This window comes from Macaca fascicularis, chromosome X, assembly GCF_037993035.2.
Source record: "Macaca fascicularis isolate 582-1 chromosome X, T2T-MFA8v1.1".
Taxonomy (NCBI): domain Eukaryota; kingdom Metazoa; phylum Chordata; class Mammalia; order Primates; family Cercopithecidae; genus Macaca; species Macaca fascicularis.
In genome coordinates, this window is record NC_088395.1 from 22,939,955 (window position 1) to 22,960,149 (window position 20,195).

The 20,195-nt window shown below is 35.7% G+C and overlaps 1 long non-coding RNA gene across 1 annotated transcript in view; it reads right to left on the reverse strand.

Moving 5' to 3' along the window:
• Positions 1-11,967: 11,967 nt before the first annotated feature.
• The window catches only part of LOC107128471 (uncharacterized), a 78,983-nt gene continuing 70,755 nt past the window's right edge, over positions 11,968-20,195 (reverse strand). The window contains exon 3 of the long non-coding RNA XR_010584373.2: positions 11,968-18,950. This is a non-coding gene — a long non-coding RNA (uncharacterized lncRNA). The remainder of the gene's footprint in view (positions 18,951-20,195) is intronic.

Here is a 20,195-nt window from a genome sequence, read left to right on the forward strand (position 1 = left end):
TGAGTAGCTAGGATTACAGGTGCACACCACCACACCCCGCTAATTTTTGTATTTTTAGTAGAGACGGGGTTTCACCATGTTGGCCAGGCTGGCCTCAAACTGGCTGGTCTCAAACTCCTGGCCTCGTAATCCACCCACCTCGGCCTCCCAAAGTGCTGGGATTACAGGCGTGAGCCACCGCACCTGGCCCATATTTTGTAGTTTTATTTTGCAGTTTCCTAATTACCAGTCAGGTGAAACATCATCTGTTTATCAGCCATTCAGAACTCTTATCTCGTAAATCGCCCATTCATAGCCTTTACTCCATTTTCTATAGGGCTGTCTACCTTTTTCAACTTGAATTATAAGTGTTCTGTATTTCTTCTCCATATTAGTCCTTTGTCAATTACATGGGTTGCTAACATCATTTTACAATTTTTGGATTATCTTTCACTTTCTTTGTTGTGCCTCTCAATCTAAAGAATGCCACCATTTGTCAGCTCTGTGAATTTGGATAAACAATTTCAGCTCTCAACATCTTCATTTATTCATTTATAAAACAAAACCAACAGTGGTTTACTTACAATATGGTTGTGAATAAAAATAATGACATAATAAATGTACAGGAATGAGCAATATGCAATAAATAAGTAGAAGTTTTCTTCTCGTGGCTCTACCCTCAAACAAAAGGGGAAACAGGGGTACAATACTATGCAAATATATTCACTGAGCTACGGTATGTCAAAAAAGACATCATATGGATGCTTGAACAGAAGGATTAATCAACTGGATTATATTACTCACTCAATAAACATTAATATTTATTGAACCCTTCCTATGTACCAAGCATAGAAATAGAGTGTGATGCAAAACAGATAAATGCTTGTCGAAGTGGGAAAGAGAGAGGGAGACAACAAGAAACAAATTATTATTTGCTACAACATCAGGATGAAGAAAGTTAAAAGTTATGTAGGGATTACAAAATGATTGAGGGGTACAATTTCATATCGGGTGGTCAGAGAAGTCCCATCATGGAGGCAACTGAAAGAGAAACCCAGAAGAACTGAGGAAAGGACCATGTGAAGTATATGCAAAGGCCCTGAGACCCTGGCATACTTGTCAATCAAGGAGAAGGAGGACAGTGTAGGGGAAGGGAATAGCAAGAGAGTGCAGGACAGGGATCCAGGGACAAGATAATGACTTTGGAGTGCACGATAAGGATTCTAGATTTTATTCTAAGTGCAATGGAATATCCCTGGAGGGCCCTGAGCAGAGGAGTAGCATGTTATAATTTACGTTTTAAAAGGATCCATTCAACTACAAGATGGATAAAAGGTTGCAGAAGTGTAGGAGAGTAAGTATGCTGACCATGGAAAGCTGCATTTCTTGCATGGAAGATTTCTGAAGCCATTCATTCTGGTCATTTCCCCCAGGACTCAAAAATAAGCAACTCTGAACTGAAATCTCAACTGCAGCAACTGGCATTATTTCTATTTACTCTTATTGGACAATCCATATTTACTTCAGAACCTGGAAAAACACAAGAAATACTGGCAAAAACAAATGACAAAACAATAGTGCTGAACTTGTTTACCTCTCATTTGCACTGGCTAGTTTGTGCATTTTTCTTTGGCTTAAATAAATCAAGGCCTATTTAAAATGGTTACTGCCTGTAGATTTTTTTTAAGTGTCAAATGGCTTGGGTACAAGCAGTGGTTTCCCCATGATTTTTTTTTTTGGGGGGGGGAAGGTATCATTACTCAGTGACATGGAGAGGTCATACCGAACCTTCCCTCTCAAGAAATGCTGGCTATTTGATAATGAATTTTTCCCAATCCTTTCTCACTCTCCAAGGTGTTCTAATTGATTTTTCTCCCTGCTGTTTAGCATCTAAGGCTATTTAATTAATGGGGTTCTTTTACACAAATAGAAAAACTCAGCATGACCAAAGTCAGAATGGTCAACAGCTAAGCTCTTCCCTGCCTCCCAGCTGTAACACCTTATTAAGACTGATTTCCCCAGTCAGCCTGCCAATCCACAGGTACTTCACATTGTGTTTTAAAAGTTTCTGCTTCTCATTCAAATCAAAGCTACAAGCCTAAATGTGAAATGCTAATGACAAGCCTGAGAAGGTAAACTGTGAATCTTCATTTCTATCATTGATCGAACTTTAGATATTGGATCAATATATTTAGGTGGTATTGAAAATGGTATTGGAGGAGTCACACTAATACTATCAACTATCAGTCTTCCCACAGCTTAAATCACTCTCATTATTCTAATCCTACTCCTACTTAATTTAAATATTAAATTTTAAGGTATGAGGGTTACGTCAAAAGCAACATTTCACAAATGCACTTTCAAGGCATAATAAGGGTTAACATTCTAGGCAGTATAAACACACCCCATAATGCAAGTAATAGACAATCTAGAGATGTGGACTTTATTGCTATATAGGAATTACATTTAAATTTGAGGGCATTTATTATATAAAGAAAAATACAGACCTATAGAGTTTGGCATATTCATTAAGTTATCTTTTAATATTTTTTTCTAGAAAACAGGTGACATTTATATCTATGATAAAAATTTTTATACAGAACCTACTGCCTCAAACTGAATCCCATCAAGAAAATTAGTTTCCATTGTATTAGTAACTCAAAATAAATTATCAGTTCGAAAACTTGCTTTCCCACACTAAGGTAAGTTCAGGCTAGATTCGACACTCCAGAAGTTTTTTTACTAAAGACTGTTTTTCAGTTAGAAGTGGTGGCAATTTTATAAAAAGAGAATATACTTCCACTGATGCCCTTACTATGCCAAAACAAAAATCTTAAGAAAAGCAAGTAGACACCTTCATAACTATGAATGAAGCTGCTGAGGTAGTGTTTAGGATTCTCCATGTCAGTTAGTGAATGTAAGAAGTACAGTGTTAAAGTGTTGTCAACAGTTACTCAGTGCAATGTATAGCCTGAGTCCATCCAGAATGGCTGTAACCAATTTGACATCACGTTATGGATCAATACGCAATGAAAAACCAAAGAACCACAGTATATCTTATTCTTAACTTTTGTAAACCATGTTTTATGGATAACGTTTTAGTTTTCCCAAAAGGCTGATAAATTTCAATATCTTGAATACATCATTGTTAATTTTGAGGTGACAGAGGTAAACTAACCAACTACTATTATGTTTTAGTACTAAGGGATATATCTTTCAATAAAGTTACTGAAATTAAAAAAAAAATTCTGCTTCTGCATTGAAATCACCAGTTTTATTTCTTAATAAATTATTCCTAAAGCAGGTCTTCCCAAATATTGATGTGAAAATGAATCACCTGGAAATCTTGTTAAAATGCAGATTTGAACTCTAGATCTGGGATGCGGTATAGGATTATGCATTTCCCAGATGATGCTGATGTTGGTGATCTGAGGATCACACTTTTGTAGCAAGGTCCTCAGCTGAAGGCAACTACAGCTTTAAACATTAGTAAAATACATACAGATGCTCCTCCACTTATGACAGGGTTATCTTCCAATAAACCTATGATAAGCTGAAAATATCCTAAGTCAAAAATGCATAAGGAGTTTGTCAATAGGTAGTATTTTAGCCCTTGCCCCCTCCCTCCCTCATCTCTTGTAGTGCTCAGTGTCTATTGTTCCTATCTTTACGTCTAAATGCATACAATGCTTATCTCCCACTTACAAGTGAGAACATGTGGTATTTGGTTTTCCATGTGTGCCATAATTAGCCTAGGATAATGGCCTCCAGTTGCATCCATGTTGATGCAATGAACATGACTTCACTCTTTTTTATGGCTATATGGTATTCCATGGTGGATATGAGCCACATTTTCTTTATCCAATCCACTGTTGATGAGCACTTAGATTGATTCCATCTTTGCTATTATCAACAGTGCTGTGATGAACATAAGTGCATGTGTCTTTTTGGTAGGAAGATTTTCCTTTGGGTATAGGCCCAATAATGGGACTGCTGGGTCAAATGGTAGTTCTGTTTTAAGTAATGATTTTTCTCTGAGCATCATTATTTGGTGACAAGGAGAGATCAAGCCTAAACTTTCAAGTAGAAAATTTGAAAGCTTATCTAACTATGGTATACATAATAACAATTTACAATCTTGCATTAATACCCTAAATAGTTATTTCCCCTATCATTTAAGGTATTTTTAGACAAGGGGGAATCTTACATTTGTCTTTGGTGGGATTTCTTTCAGGCCAATAGCTCACAATGCTGAATGTGTTCAATCCTCAGCACTGGTTCTGAAGGTCTACTCCCAGAACCAGCAGCATTAGAATCACCTGGGAACTTGTTAAAATTCCAAATTTCAGGCCCCACCTAAGACCTACTGAATCTGATTCGTAGAACCCAGATATCTGCATTTGAACAAACCCATCAAATAATTCTGAATTTTGAGAACCACTGCTCTGTAAGACCAGTTGCTTTATTTTCATTACTAAATAAAACACATTCAGCTGGGCGTGGTGGCTCATGCCTGTAATCCCAATACCTTGGGGGGCCGAGGCAGGTGGATCACGAGGTCAGGAGATAGTGACCATCCTGGTTAACATGGTGAAAACCCGTCTCTACTAAAAATACAAAAACTTAGCCAGGCATGGTTGCACACACCTGTAATCCCAGCTACTCTGGAGGCTGAGGCAGGAGAATCACTTTAACCCGGGAGGTTGAGGTTGCAGCAAGCCAAAATCACGCCACTGCACTCCAGCCTGGGCAACAGAGCGAGACTCCATCTCTAAATAAATAAATAAAACACATTCATAAGATTTTCTTAAATGTACTGTATAAGACTGATTTTTTTAAAAGCCCCATAACCCCTATAAATTCTATCTGAATAGTGTTTGGCACATATAAATGAAATAATCAATACAAATCCAGCATAAGGGGGAAGATTAGTATAGTTTTCCCCACAATTTACAATATATCCTCTTTCTTTACTAATGTAGCTGTTAGCTATTCATTGCATAAAGAAGGAATCCCAAAATGTGACACAGACATTAACATTTTAAAATTTAGGCAATTTATAGCAAGTAGTAAGCTCTCAGGAGGCCAGGTTGATATTGCTTTGAGGGCCACTTCTCAATTTCTTATATAGTGAATATCTAGGCATTGTTCTTTTTCTCATTTCAAAGTTTATTCCTCCTGGGAAGAATCCATTTGAACCATTTCTTCTGTATAATTGACTATTTATATGCAGCTATTACTGGCGAACTTTACCCTCTTGAGGGCCACTAACCATGCCTGGGTTACTTTTATGATAAAATGTCACCAGGACATGAGAATCTAACTATGGAAGAACTCCAGGCTGGTTTTCTTAAGAGTTCCATGGGAAAATGTCAGCAGGTCCATGCATGGGCCTACTTCAGTCCTGGGCTCCACACACAAAAAAATTACTCATCACAAGTAATTGGTAAATTCTAATAAATTTCTAAGTGACAGAGTTCCCCTGAGTTTCCATCACCACATTTAGTGCTGGAAGTGGTCTTGGAAATAGCTAGAAATAGTTTCATGTCATCATTTAGAATTGGAATCTGTAATATTTCAACATCAAATGCACCTCATAAATCACAAATATCCCTACACTGCATTTTTATCTAGACTTTTTTGAAAAGTTACATTTTATGTCCTACCTTTTGCTCACCTTTTACATTACATGTTTTCAACATTTATATCCACTATATATCTACTCATTAAAAAGAGGTTAATGTCCTGAGCATTGACATATTAAATACCCTAACAAAGGGAGTAAATTAAGTGCTTTTGTAAGAACATAAAGAATATTAATAAACAATAAGCAAAATTGCTAATAAATTTGCAATGGTCAACTTTATATGTCAATTTGGCTGAGCCATGGTGCTCAGATATTTGATCAAACATTATTCTGGACGTTTCTATGAAGGTGTTTTTTGGATGAGAGTAACATTTCTTTTTTGAGATTGTATTAGTCCATTTTCATACTGCTATAAAGAACTGTCCAAGACTGGGTAATTTATAAAGGAAAGAGGTTTAATTGACTCACAGTTCAGCATGGCTGGGGAGGCCACAGGAAACTTACAGTCATGGTGGAAGGCAAAGGGAAGCAAGGCACCTTCTTCACAAGGCGGCAGGAAGGAGAAGTACTGAGCGAAGGGAAAAAGAGCTCCTTATAAGACCACCAGATCTTGTGAGAACTCACTCACTATCACAAGAACAGCATGGAGGAAACTGCCCCCATGATCCATTTACCTCCACTTGGTCTCTCCCTTCACATGTGGGGATTAAGGGGATTATAATTCAAGCTGAGATTTGGGTGGGGACACAAAGCCTAATCATATCAGAGATTAACATTTAAATTGGTGAATTTTGAGTAAAACAGATTACCCTCCATAATGTATGTGGGTCTCATCCAATTGGTTGAAGACTTTAAGAGAACAAAGACTGACCTACCTCAAGCAAGAAGGAATTCAGCCAGGACACTTCCTGGGAATTCAAACTGCAACTCCTCCCTAAGTCTCCAGCCTGCCTGCTTACCTCACCAGATTTTGGATTCACCAAAAATCCACAATCATGTGAGCCAACTCCTCAAAATAAATCTTGCTCTTGCTTGCTCGCTCTCTCTCTCTCTGCCCCCCTCCCATCTCTACACACACACACACACACACACACACACACAAAGGCACCCATATCCCAATGGTTCTGTTTCTCTGGAGAACCCTGACTAATAAAAAACTGTGAAGGATAATTTTAAAAGGTAAAATTATATCTCTCATACAAATATAAAATGATCATTTGTCAGAAAGTTTTCCCAGGAAACTAATGTATCTCACAGAATTGCTGTAGTGTGCTTAGCATGCAGTGACGTTCTTAATAAATACACACTATTAATATATTAATCCAAGCAGATTCATTTCAAGACATAGATAATATGTAGGGCCCAATCTCCTCATTCTGAAACTTTGTTCTAAGTCTGTCTTTTGTACATTTTTTTCTTCTCCCTATTAAAATCTGGAAATAACATGAAATTATTTCACAATTAGATGACAATATAGAAAAGTTTTCAGTGATAATAGAGGAGGTAGCATTCAAGTGAAAAAAAAAAGTCTTTAAAGAAACAAAGTGTTAGTGTTGAAATTTCAAACATCAACTCTGGAGTTGTGAAGGTGTTTCGAGGTTGAGAAGTCCTTCCTGAGATCCCCAAAACCACATCCCAGAATATGTCCTCCTACCCCTAGAGGTAAGGTGAGGCCTGTGGGTTCTACATAGTATTTGTGTATACACAGACACATGCACACATACGTGCGTGTGTATATACTTCTACCTAAAAGATAGTAGCAAGATTTTATATGTACAACCTTACCTTTTCTTTTGGCACTTAATAAAAACCAGTCTACCGAGTCTACCTGACAGAATCCCCAAAGGGAAAACATTCCCTCTAAAGCAGCCATTCCTGTTGTGCTTATTTACTGATCCATGAGCAATGCTCCTCCCATAGAGAATTTCTTCCTGGAAAAAGAAATCTACTTTTAAAAATAAGGTAGACTTTTATCTGCATGGCATATCCTCAGCATGGACCACCCGGAAGACAGGGCGATAAATGCACTAACTGAATCTGTAAGGACCTCCCTTCTCCTTCAGTGTGGTGGTACTTAATTTCTTGGTTTCATACCTATTGCTGCCATGAAAATGGTCCTCCTTTTTCCTTGAAACTAAAAGAAGTGTCCAGCAGTTCATTCAAGACTTTGCTCCAGCTACAGAAGTTGGGAAAGTGGCATTTTATCCTCTTGATATATGTTGTTTTAACTCTTAGTGAAGTAAATGGTTTCTATATTACACATCATTATTCATATACTAAAACTGGATCTTTTCTGAAACATCTGAAAAAGATTTATGATTTCGATGATCCCTTATCATTCTGACTTTTCTTCAGCTATGTTTAGGAGTTCCATGTATTAAATATTCAGCATTTAGGCGGCAAGGAGAGTCAAGTGTCCCTCAAAAGTTCAAATTAGAGAAACGGTGCTCAGTTTCCACACCAAGCAGCAGTATCAAGAGCTGAGTATTCATAAAAAAGTAACTCTCTAAAACTCGTAAGTATTCATATTCTCAGAAAAGTTTAGGCTATGGGCTTTAATTTTGTGTTCCTTAAACTTGGAGTAGAGTATATATTGGTCTCTGTACAACTTAGGTCCGATTCCTAATAAAATTTCAAGTCTTTCTAGGATTGCACCACAGAAGAGGGATTGGGAAATCATCAAAGAATTCAGAAACAAGAATGACTAAGATGAAAATAGGGTTGCAAAATACAATCTTTGCAGAGAAACAATTTGAAAACTGAGGAATAATGTAATAATCGACTTCAATTGCTGAAAATGATGATAACCAAGTAAGGAAGAGTGACTCCATTTGAAATGTGGATCAAGCTAAAGTAGCAGTATTCAACTGCATACTAATGAATCAAGGTGGGCATAAAAGGGATTTTCTCTCCAAAATAAAGATGATAAAACCTTAACATATAGAAGATGATGAAAGTTTTTCTGTTGATTCATTGACACCTTCATCCAGCAAATCTGCCTGGCTACCTGTTGTTACCTCTTTCTACTCATCACCTCCCTCCCTTTCCATTGCTTACTCTGACTCCTGTCTTACTGACCTTCAACCTCTGTCTTCAACCTCTTGACATATTTCTGCTTCAGAGCTTTGCAACTGCTGTTCCCTCTGCCTGAAAATCTCTTCCTGCAGGAAGATAACTGGGTCATTCCCTCCCCACCCTCAGACATTTACTCTAAAACCACCCTCTCAGTGAAGCCTTCCCTGGCCACCCTCTCAACAGCTCCTATTACATTTCCCTGATTTATCTCTCTTCCTTAGCACATAATCACTACCTAAAATCAGTAGGTAATTTTAGGTAATACCTAATTTAGGTATACATTATTTTAGTAGGTAATACCTAATTTAGGTATACATAATTTTAGTAGGTAATACCTAAAACTGAGTAGATTCCATTGTATGAATGTTCTAAGGATTTTGTAGCCACTCATCTCGTGAAAAAAATCTGGATTGTTTCTAGTTTTTGCTATTAAAACAGCTGCTATGAATAATCCTAAACAACTTTTACTGTAAACATAAATGTTTCTTTATCTAGCCTAAGTACCTAGAAGTGAGATTGCTAGGTCATATGTAACTGTATGTTTTCCCAAGTGGTGGTGGTGGTACCATTTTCCTTTTTCTTTTTCTTTTTTTGTTGCATTCCACCAGCAATGAGTAGGATTTCTCATCTTTGGATCCTGTTCAGCACTCAGTATGGTCACCATTTTTTATTATGGCCATTCTAATGGGTGTGTAGTAGTATCTCACCACGGGTGAACATGCATTTCTCAATGGATGATTTTGGCCACCTTCTCATGTGAATTTTTGTTATCCATATATCCTCATTGATGAAGTATCTGTTCAAGACTTTGCCCATTAATTTGTGTGTGGCTTCTTTTGCTCAATATTTTTTAGCTTTTCATGAAATAATTAAAAACTTAGAAACTAAGTTGCAAAACTAGGACATAAGAGTTCTATAAATGCTTTGACCAGCTTGCCTTATTGGTGACATCTTATATAACTATAGTACAATATCAAAACCATGAAATTAACACTAGTAGAATACTGTTAGCTGAACTATCGACCTTATTAAGATTTCACCAGTTTTTATGAGCAATCATTTGTGTGTATGCATAGTTCTAGGCAGTTTGATCCCATGTATAGGTTCGTGTCACTGTTGACAAATCAAGATACAGACTGGTCCATCTCCCAAATGAAACTCCCTCATGCTACTGCTTTCTAATCTCACCAATCCCCCACCCACTGTTCTTGTCCTCTGGTAACCACTAATCTGTTCTTCAACTTAATACTTTGTCATTTTCAGAATGTAATATAAATGGAAACATACATTATGTAACCTTTGAGGGTTTTTTTGTGGTTTTTTTTGTTTTTTGTTTTTTGCTAAAAATATTGCCTTTGAGAGTCATCGAAGTTGTTACATGTATCAATACTTTGTTTCTTTTTATTGCTGAGTAGTATTCCATGGTATGGATGTGCCAGAGTTTGTTTCACCACTCACTCACTGAAAAACATTTGGGTTGTTTACAGTTTGGGGATATTACAAATGAAGCTGCTATGAACATTCATGTACTGGTTTTTGTGTGAACATACGTTGTCATCTCTCTGGGAGAAATGCCGAGGAGAGCAACTGCTGATTTCTGTGGTAAATGTGTTTTGTTTTATAAGAAACTGCCAAAATGTTTTCCAGAATGCCTGAACTATTTTAGATTTCCAATTGCAATGTAAGAGAGGTCCCATTTCTCTGTATCCTTGCTATCATTTGGTTTTATCGTTTTTTTTATTTTAGTCATTTTAATAGATGTATGTATTATGGTAGTTTTAATTTGCATTTCTCTAATGGTGAATGATGTTGAATATCTTTTCACATACTTTTTGGCCATCTGAATCCCCTTTTCTTCTGAAATGTCTGTTCATGTCTTTTGCATATATTCCAACTGAACTATTTTTTAGAGTTGAATTTTGAGTATTCTTAATATGTACTAGCTACCAGTTCTTTATTGGACATATGATTTTCAAATATAACCTTCCAGTCTGTGGGTTGTCTTCTCATCCTCTTAAGAAGATCCTTCACAATAAAAATGCTTTTAAATTTGATTAAGTCCAATCTACCAACTTTTTCTTTTATGAATTATACTGTTGTTATCTCTAAAATGTTGATCAGGCTGGTCTCATTGATCAGACTTGTCTCAAACTCCTGACCTCAAGTGATCCACCCGCCTGAGCCTCCCAAAGAGCTGGGATTACAGCGTAAGTCACTGTGCCCGGCTTCTTTTAAGAGTTTTATAGTTTTGCATTTAAATCCCGGAAACATTTTAAATTCATTTTTGTATAAGATTTGAAGTATACATCACGGCTTATTTATTTTAACCTATGGATATCAAATTGCTTCAGCACCATTTGTTGAAAAAGACTATCTTTCCTCCATTGAAAAGGATTTTTGCACTTTTGTACAAAAGTACGGTTGGCCGTGCTAGTGTGCATCTATTTATAAATTCTATATTCAATTCCATTGATCTATGTGTACATCCTTCTACTAAAACCATACTGTCTTGATTACTATAGCTATATAGTAAGATTCAACTTCTTCTTTTTCAAAACTGATTTAGCTCGTCTGGCTCCTTCGCCTTTCCGTAATAATTTTAAAATAAGATTATCTATCTACAAAAAGAGTTTTTCTGGGAGTTTGCTAGTGACTGTGCTCAATCTAAATTTGGAGAGAATTGATACATTTATTATCTTGGGTCTTCTGAATCCATGAACCCTCTATGGTTGTTCGTTTATTTAGATCTTCTTTGATTTCATTCATTAAATTTTTTTAAATTTTATTTTAAGTTCAGGATACATATGCAGGAAGTGCAGGTTTGTTACACAGGTAAATTTTATACTTTTCAGCACTCAGTCTGCATTTTGGTTAGATTAACACCTAAGTATTTCATATATTTGGAGCTATCATAAATTATGTGCATTTTAAATTTTTTCTTCCATATGTTTGTTTCTAGCATACAGAAATATGATTAATTTTTGCATGTTGATCTTATATCTTGCAACCTCACTGGGCTTGCCTTCTAAGAGTTTTACAAATTTTAAAATTGTTTGTTTTCTTAATGTTGAGTTATTATAATTATTTAATTATTCTGAATAGAAATAATTTGTTAGATATGCGATTTGTAAATATTTTCTTCCAGACTTTAGCTTGCCCTTTCATTCTCTTAACAATGTCTTTCACAGAGCAACAGTCTTTAATTCTGATGAAGTCCACTCTGTTAATGTTTATTTTTAATTGTTCATACTTCTGGTGTTTTGTCTATTAACTCTTTGCCTAATCCCAGGTTATGAAAATTTTTCTCCTTTATTTTCTTCTAAAAGTTTTGTAATTTTCCATTTTACATTTAAGTCTATGGGGGTTTTTTATTTGTTTTTTTGGGTTTTTTTCATTTGTTTTTTTTGGTTTTTTTTTTTGTTTTTTTTTTTGTTTTGTTTTTTTTTTTGAGATGGAGTTTCGTTCTTGTTCCCCACCAGGGTGGAGTGCAGTGATGTGATCTCAGCTCATCACAACCTCCACCTCCTGGGTTCAAGTAATTCTCCTGACTCAGCCTCCCAAGTAGCTAGGATTACAGGCATGCACCACCACTTCTGGCTAATGTTGTATTTAGTAGAGACAGGGTTTCTCCATGTTGGTCAGGCTGGTCTCGAACTCCCAACCTCAGGTGATTCGCCCACCTTGGCCTAGCAAAGTGCTGGGATTACAGGCGTGAGGCACCAGGCCTGACAGTCTATGCACCATTTTAAGTTAATTTTAGTAGATGTGAGATTTATTTCAAAGTATATATTTTTTGCATATGGATGTCCAATAGTTTCAATACCATTTGTTAAAAAGGATGTTTTCTTCGTTGAACTATTTTTGCACCTTTGTCAAAAATCTATTGGCCATATTTGTATGGGTCCATTTCTGGACTCTCTATTCTATTGCACTGATCTACTTATCTGTTTTTGAGCCTAAATGACATTGCCTTGATTACTGTAGTTTCTTCACATGTCTTAAAAATGGGTAGTATGTCTGCTTCAACTTTATACATTTCCTTCAGATTTATTTTAGATATTATAGTTACTTTGCCTTTCCATACAAATTTTAAAATCCGTCTGTCTATATCTACTCTGATTGGCAGCCTCTAGGATGCCCCTCAGTGTTCCTACCTCCTGGTGTTCACAGCATTCTGTAATTTCTCGCCAAGTAACTTGCTTCTCAGAACAGAATTCAGCAATGTTGAGGGAATGTCACTTCCATTATTAAGTTTAAAAAGAATGTGTCTGCTGTCTTGACAACAGACTCTCTCTCTTGCTAGCTTTGATGACACAAATTGGCATGTTGGAGAGTCCCACATGTTAGAAAAATGAGAAAGGCCTCTAGGCAACAACCTTATAGGAATTGAGGCCCTCAGTCAAATAGCCCACGTATAACTGAATCTTGTTAATAAGTACATGAGCTTGGGAGTGGATCCTTTTCCAGTCAAGAGTTAAGATTAGCCCATCCTGCATCTCGATTGCAGCCTGTCAGAAATGTATAATAGGAATCCATGTCCAGATTCATGACTCACAGAAATTGTGAGATAATAAATGCATATGTTTTAAGTCACAACATTAACATGGGGTAATTGGATATACAGCAGTAAAAAACTAATATATCTACAAAAATTCCTGCTAAGATTTTGATTGAAATTGTGTTAAATATATAGATCAACTTGGGGAAAGTTGAGGTCTTTACTAAGTTGACTCTTCAACTCCATGAACACAGAGTCTCTTCATTTATTTAGATCTTCTTTGATTTCATTGATCAGTATTTTGTTTTCAGCATACATATGTTTTAAATGATTGGTTAGATTTATACATACATATTTCATTTCTGGAGCTATTAAAAATGATATTTTTCACAAATTTTGGTTTCCAATTACTTATTGCTAAGTAGGACATAAAAATATGATTGACTTTTTGGTGTTTTGATATAGTAGCCTATGACCTCATCAAGCTCATGTATTAGTTCTAGGAAGTTTTTATAGATTCCCTGGGCTATTCTCCATAAACAGAGATGTCATTTTGGAATAGAGACAGTTGTATTTCTTCCTTTTAGATTTCTATACCTTTTATTTCTTTTTATTTCCCTATACACTATCCAGTATTTCCAGTATAATATGGAATAGGAGTGGGGAGAGTGGACATATTTGTCTTATTCCTGATGTCTATCAGATTGAGTACACTCCCTTCTATTTCTAGTTTGCTGAGTGTTATTCTCATGAATGGATGTTGAATTTTGTCAAATGCTTTTTCTATGTCAATTGATATAGCTGTGCTTTTTAGATTTTTATGTTGTTAATATGATGGAATTCATTGATTAATTTTCAAATGTTAAGTCTTGAATTCCTGAGACACAGTCCTTTTGGTGGTGGTGTATTATTCCCTTTATACATTGCTGGATTTTATTTGTTAATATTTTTTCAAGGATTGTTGGATCTCTGGTCATGGGGGTATTAATACGTACTTTTATTTTTTCACTTGTACTGTCTTTGTATGGTTTTAATATTAAGGTAATGCTAGCCTCATAAAATCTATTTTAGAAGGAAGTATTCTCTTCTCTGCAATTTTCTGAGACAATGTATACAACTGGTGCTATTTCTTCCTTAAATGTTTGGTAAAGTTTACCAGTGAAACTATCTTGGCCCGTTGATTTCCTTTTTGGAAAAATTTAACTATGAATTCAATCTCTTTAATGATTATGGGACTATCAGGTTATTTATTTCATCTTCAGCAAACATTAATATGCAACTTGTAAGTTTTGAGAAATTCTCCATTTCATGTAAATTATGTTTGTATAATTATTCATAGTTTTCCCTTATTACCGCTTTAATGTATGTAGAGTGGGCCGCAAAATCTCTTCTTTCATTCCTGGATATTGGTGATATATGTCTTTATTTCTTATTAAGTCTTACTGTAGTTTTTAATCAATTTTAGTCATCTTTTCACAATATCAAGTATTTCATTAATTTTCTTTACTTTTTGCTTTCAATTTTATTTATTCTTCCTCTTATCTTTGTTCTTCTTTCCATCTAGTTGTTTTGGGTTTATTTTGCTCTTCCTTTCCTAGTTTCATAAGTTGGAAGCTTAGGTTACTGATTTTTGGAACTTCCCTCTTCTCTAATATAAGCATTTAATGCTGCAAATTTCCCTCTAAGTCCTACTTACCTGAATCCCACAAATTAGATCAGTTGCATCTTCATTTTTGTTTAGTTCAAAATATTTTCTAACTTCTGTTGAGACTTCCTCTTTGACTCATGAAGTACTTAGGAGTATGCTGTTTAAATTCCAAATGATTGGAGACTTTTACTCTTACCTTTCTGTTATTTATGTCTAACTTAATTCTTTTATTGTTAGAGAATAAATTGACATACCTTTTATGATTTCAGTCTTAAAATTTGTTAAGTTTTGTTTTATGTCCTATGATACATTCTATCTTGATAAATGATCCATGTACATTTGGGAAGAACGTTCATTCTCCTGTTGATTGGAGGAGTGCTCTATAAATGTCAATTATACACTGTTAATTTATGATGTTTCATATTCTCCCATAACTTTGTTGATTTTCGGTCTGAGTTCTATCAATTATTGAGAGAAGATTATTGAAGTCTCCAAGTGTAACTGTAGTTTGTTTTCAATTTTTTCCTTCTTTTTTTTTATTCCTCCGCTCCTTCTTTTCTGTCTTCTTTTACGTTGTTTTAACTTTTTAGTGTTCCATTTTAATTTCTCTATTTTTTACTGCATATTCTTTTTTGTTGTTGTTTTTGTTTTTTGTTTTTGTTTTTGTTTTTGCTGGAGTCTTGCCTTGTTGCCCAGGCTGGAGAGCAGCGGTGTGACCCACCTGCCTCGGCTTCCCAAAGTGCTGGGATTACAAGCGTGAGCCACCGTGCCCGACCTGTATATTCTTATATAATTTTTGAGTGATTGCTATACGAATTATAACATTTATACTAAACTTATTATCTACATAGAATCAATATTTTACCACTACAAGTGGTCTGTAGAAAACTTTTCACCATATATGTCCCTTTGCTCTGTTTCCTTTATGTTATAACTCTCTTATGTATAACACTGACCAATATTAAAAACCCATCAAGCATTATAATTTTTGCTTTCATTTATCAAAAGTATTTTAAATAATGAAATAAAATAATGAGAGTCAATGATGCTTACTTGGATATTTGCAATTTCTCTTTCTTTTTGCTCCTAATGTTGCAACTTTCTTTCTGGTACTATTTTCCTTCTTTCTGAATATCTTCCCTTAGCAATTCTTCCAGAGGTAGTTCTGCTGGCAAAAAAAAATTCTCTTTATTCTTCATCTGAGATTGTCATTATTTCTGAAGGATTATTTTTGCTTGATGTAGAATTCTGGGTTGACAATTATCTTCTTTCACAACTTTGAAAATGTTGTTCCAATTCCTTTTGCCATACATGCTTTCTAATGAGAAATCAGCTCTTGTCTGAATCATTATTCTCTAAAAAGTAATGTGCCTGGCCAGGCGCGGTGGCTCACACCTGTAATCCCAGCACTTTGGGAGGCCTAGATGGGCGGATTACCTGAGGGCAGGAGTTTGAGACCAGCCTGGCCAACATGGCGAAACCTGGTCTCTACTAAAAATCCAAAAATTTAGCCAGGCCTGGTGGCACATGCCTGTAATCCCAGCTACTCAGGAGGCTGAGGCAGGAGGATCTCTTGAGCCTAGGAGGTGGAGGCTGCTGTGAGCCGAGATCGTGCCACTGCACTCCAGCCTGGGCATCAGAACGAGACTCCATCAAAAAAAAAAAAAAAAGTAATGTGCCATTTTTCCCTGATTTATTTCAAGATTCTTTATTTGACTTTATTTTCCAGCAGTTTCATTATGATGTGTATGGGTATGCATTTTTCTTTTTTCTTTTTTTTTTTTTTTTTTTTTTTTTTTTTTGCGTTTATCCTATTTGGGATGTACTTAACTTCTTAAATCTATAGCATTGAATCTATGGTAGGTTTGTCTTTCACCAAATCTGGGAAGTTTCTGTTCATTGCTTCCTCAAATATTTTTTCTGCATATTACTCTTTCTCCTTTCTTGAATTCCAATGACCCAAATGTTAGACTTATTATTATTATCCCACAGGTCCCTGAGGCTCTTTTCATTCTTTAAAAGTCTTTTTTACTCAAATGTTTAAATTGGATAATTTTTACTGATGTATCTTCTGACCTATTTTCAAATTCACTGATTCCTTTTCTCTCTCGCCTTCATTCTGCTGTTAAATTCTTCTGGTGAGTTTTTCTTTTCTTTAACTTTGGTTATTCTATATTTCAATTCTAAAAGTATCCACTTGGTTCTTCTTTGTATTTTCTACTTCTTTGCTGAGGTTTTCTTTCCATTTTTTCAACAGCGTTCATCCTTACTTATCTGAAGCATGTTCACAATAGCTGCTTTAACGTCTTTGTCAGAACATTCCAACAATTACATAATGTCACTGTTGGTATCTGTTGATTGTGTTTTCTCATGCACATAAAACGATCCTAGTATATTGAGTAATTTTGCGTTACATCTTGGACATTTTGAGTATCATATTATGGGCTTCTGGATCTTGTTTAAATCACATGGAGAATGTTGATATTACTGTTTTAGCAGGTAACTGACCCAGTTAGGTTGAGGCCACAAGTTCTTGCCAGCCTTCTGTAGGTTGTGCTTTCAATGTCAGTTCCAATTTCAAAGCCTTTTCAGTGCTGATCGGATCTGTCCCTCATGTGCACCACCAAGTGGCCAGTCTGTGAGCTAGGCAGTGGTCTATTCAGCTGTATGGGTCCTATGTGTGCATGCACAGCCATGGGTGAGTTTGATAAGAGGTTTATTTTCCCAAACTCTTCCCTCTCCACCATCTCCCCAGGACATTCTGGTTCCCTGGGGCTCTTGTTTGTGATCCTCTAGCCAGAAATCTGAAGCTTTATTTACGTTATCTTGGTGCACATTTCCTGCCACCTGTGCTGTGTTTTGGGACAAGTGACCAGAAGACAGAGAAAGAAAAATCTCAATAGGAGTTTGCCCCACCTTCTTGGGATCATCTCAGCTTCTCCCATCACAGAGAAAGGTTCTCCTCTCTCAATGTTTTAGGCGACTCTAGGTTTTTTTCTCTATTACGTCTACCTCCCCTGCTGTCATTGGATTGCTTGGGCTGAGATGTGAGAGAAAAGAGAAAAGGAAAAAAAAAAAAGTAGGAAATTTCCCAACTCTGAGCATTAGAAGACCATTTTCCTGCTTCTAGAGCCAGAAATAGAGGTCCTTCTTCTGGAGCTCTCTCTCTTTACCCCAAGCCTGCTTCCAGGTTCCAGGTTGCATTGTCTTCATGTGGGCAGATACTGAAGGAAAAATGGGATAAACTCACTGCCAGTTCAGTGCTACTTTTAATTCTTGTCTTCTTTCCCCTTTTGCCTGCTACTGTTTATATTTCAGACCCCTCAAATACCTGCTCCATGCATTCATTCCAACTTTTACAGCCATATTCACTGGGAGACACAGCGCGAAGTTGTTTACTCTTATCCAGTACCAGAGATCCCCAGAAATTTTACATTATTTGGCTATTTGTTTAGGACTTACTTTTTAATGAGTTAGACTGGAAAGCCTGTGAGATCATGGATTGTCTTTTTTACTAGTACAATTCTAGCCTCGCACATAGTAGGTGCTTAATACAATTTTTGGTGAATAATTGATTGATTAAATGAATAAATGATTAATGTTGGGTTATTAGTTTTTCAAATTCTAAAGCTATTGATTCATTTTAAGTAGTAATTCATAATTTTTACTTTTACTTAACTAGACAGATGTAACATCTTATTAAGACTCATATTTAATTCATATGTGTAGTTGTAGCTACACAAAAAATTTTTTTTACATGTCTTACAGAAATATTCAACTATAGTAAAGTGTAATTTCATCTGTTCCAGCTCCTACTGAAAAAAATAGTGATACTTTTAACTAGAATATAATTTACATTCAAAAGTATGATAACCAACAACATTTCAGCTAAGCAGGGAAAAATAATATTACTAGACCTTATAAAAGCTATTCTAATACCTAAAACTTAATCTGTCCTCTTAGTGGCAAATGCTTTTCTTTCCTCGTATACAGGAACATGCTCGCACCATCACAAACTTAGAGATAGACTTTGGAAGGAATCTGCCTGTCTTTTGGGTTAAACAGACATTCCAATTAGTTAGTAGCTGGATTTGAGCTCCTTATCATGTGACCTGTGTGTGACAGCCATTTTGCACGATGACTTCAGCTTCTTCAGTCTTGAGCTGTAGCAAGAAAGGAATATTGCAATTGAAGTATTTTTTAAATACTGCTGCTATCAGCAAAGAAATTTAATAGATCCATAGGCTGTTACAAAGCCTATATATATTTCACACAGAAGGTCATGATGGTAATTCCTAAAGGACACTGTCTTTGCTTTATGAAGGTTTTTTTTTTCCCCCTCAGTCACATAGAAAGAAAAAAACAGAGCATGAATAGAGAATGTATACTTTATTCCAAAAGGCAATTCTTAAAACACAGCTCATGGTAGGTTAGTAAAGGTTAGTGCTTTCTTTTTTTTCTTCATTTCAAATGTAAAATTCTCACAACAAAAAGCATTACAGCAACTTACAAATAACAAAGATGATCTAATGTCAGTGCATAAATGGGGTCTGGGGGGGCAAGACTGGGCTACCAGTAACTGTAATTTCAGGCTGCTCTGTAGTGTTATGCTCTTATGTTCTCTATCCAAGGTGACTGATATAATTGGATCATTATCTGAACAGAGCCTAGAGAGATTAATAAAAAATAAATGCTGCCTTTTCCATAAGATAACTTTTCTCCAGTGAATTTAAACACTGTTTCCATAGTTTTCTTCTCCTGAGTCCCTTAGAAGGTTGATCACGGGCTTTCTACTAGGTCAAATTCTACAGTCCATGCCCCTGATACTGAACTGCACTTGCCTTTCTCTGGCCTCTACTCTGAACTACTCTTACCTAGTAACAATTATAAACTCATAGTGTCTAGGAAGATACCATCTTTCCAGAAAATCATGATATTTCACTGTATATCTAATTTTAATGCCTATAATGGCTTTCCTGAATGAGAAGGGCCAAGCTAACCAATAGCAAATTAAGATACAGAAAAAAGAAAAGTTTTATGGCACATTGCATGTGAGTGAAAGAAGCTACATATTTGATATTCAAAATGCTTGACCACAAATCAGAACATCTGGGTTCTAGTATAAACTCTGCTATTGATCTATAACTGCAGGTATGCCATTTACTTTCCCTAGACAATGTTTTAAATCTTGAAATTAAAAGTAACTATATCAATCTTTTTATTTGGATGAGGAAATTCACTACTTCATGAACAATAGTGACTACCCTGATTTTTTTTTCTCCTTGTGAATCAATTAACTTTTCCCCCTGGATATCTGAAGACCTGTGATTACTTAAAAATTATTTCTTTATTCTTAAGCACAATGAATGAATCAAAATATGTCTCAGTGTCATTAATTGCAAGTAATT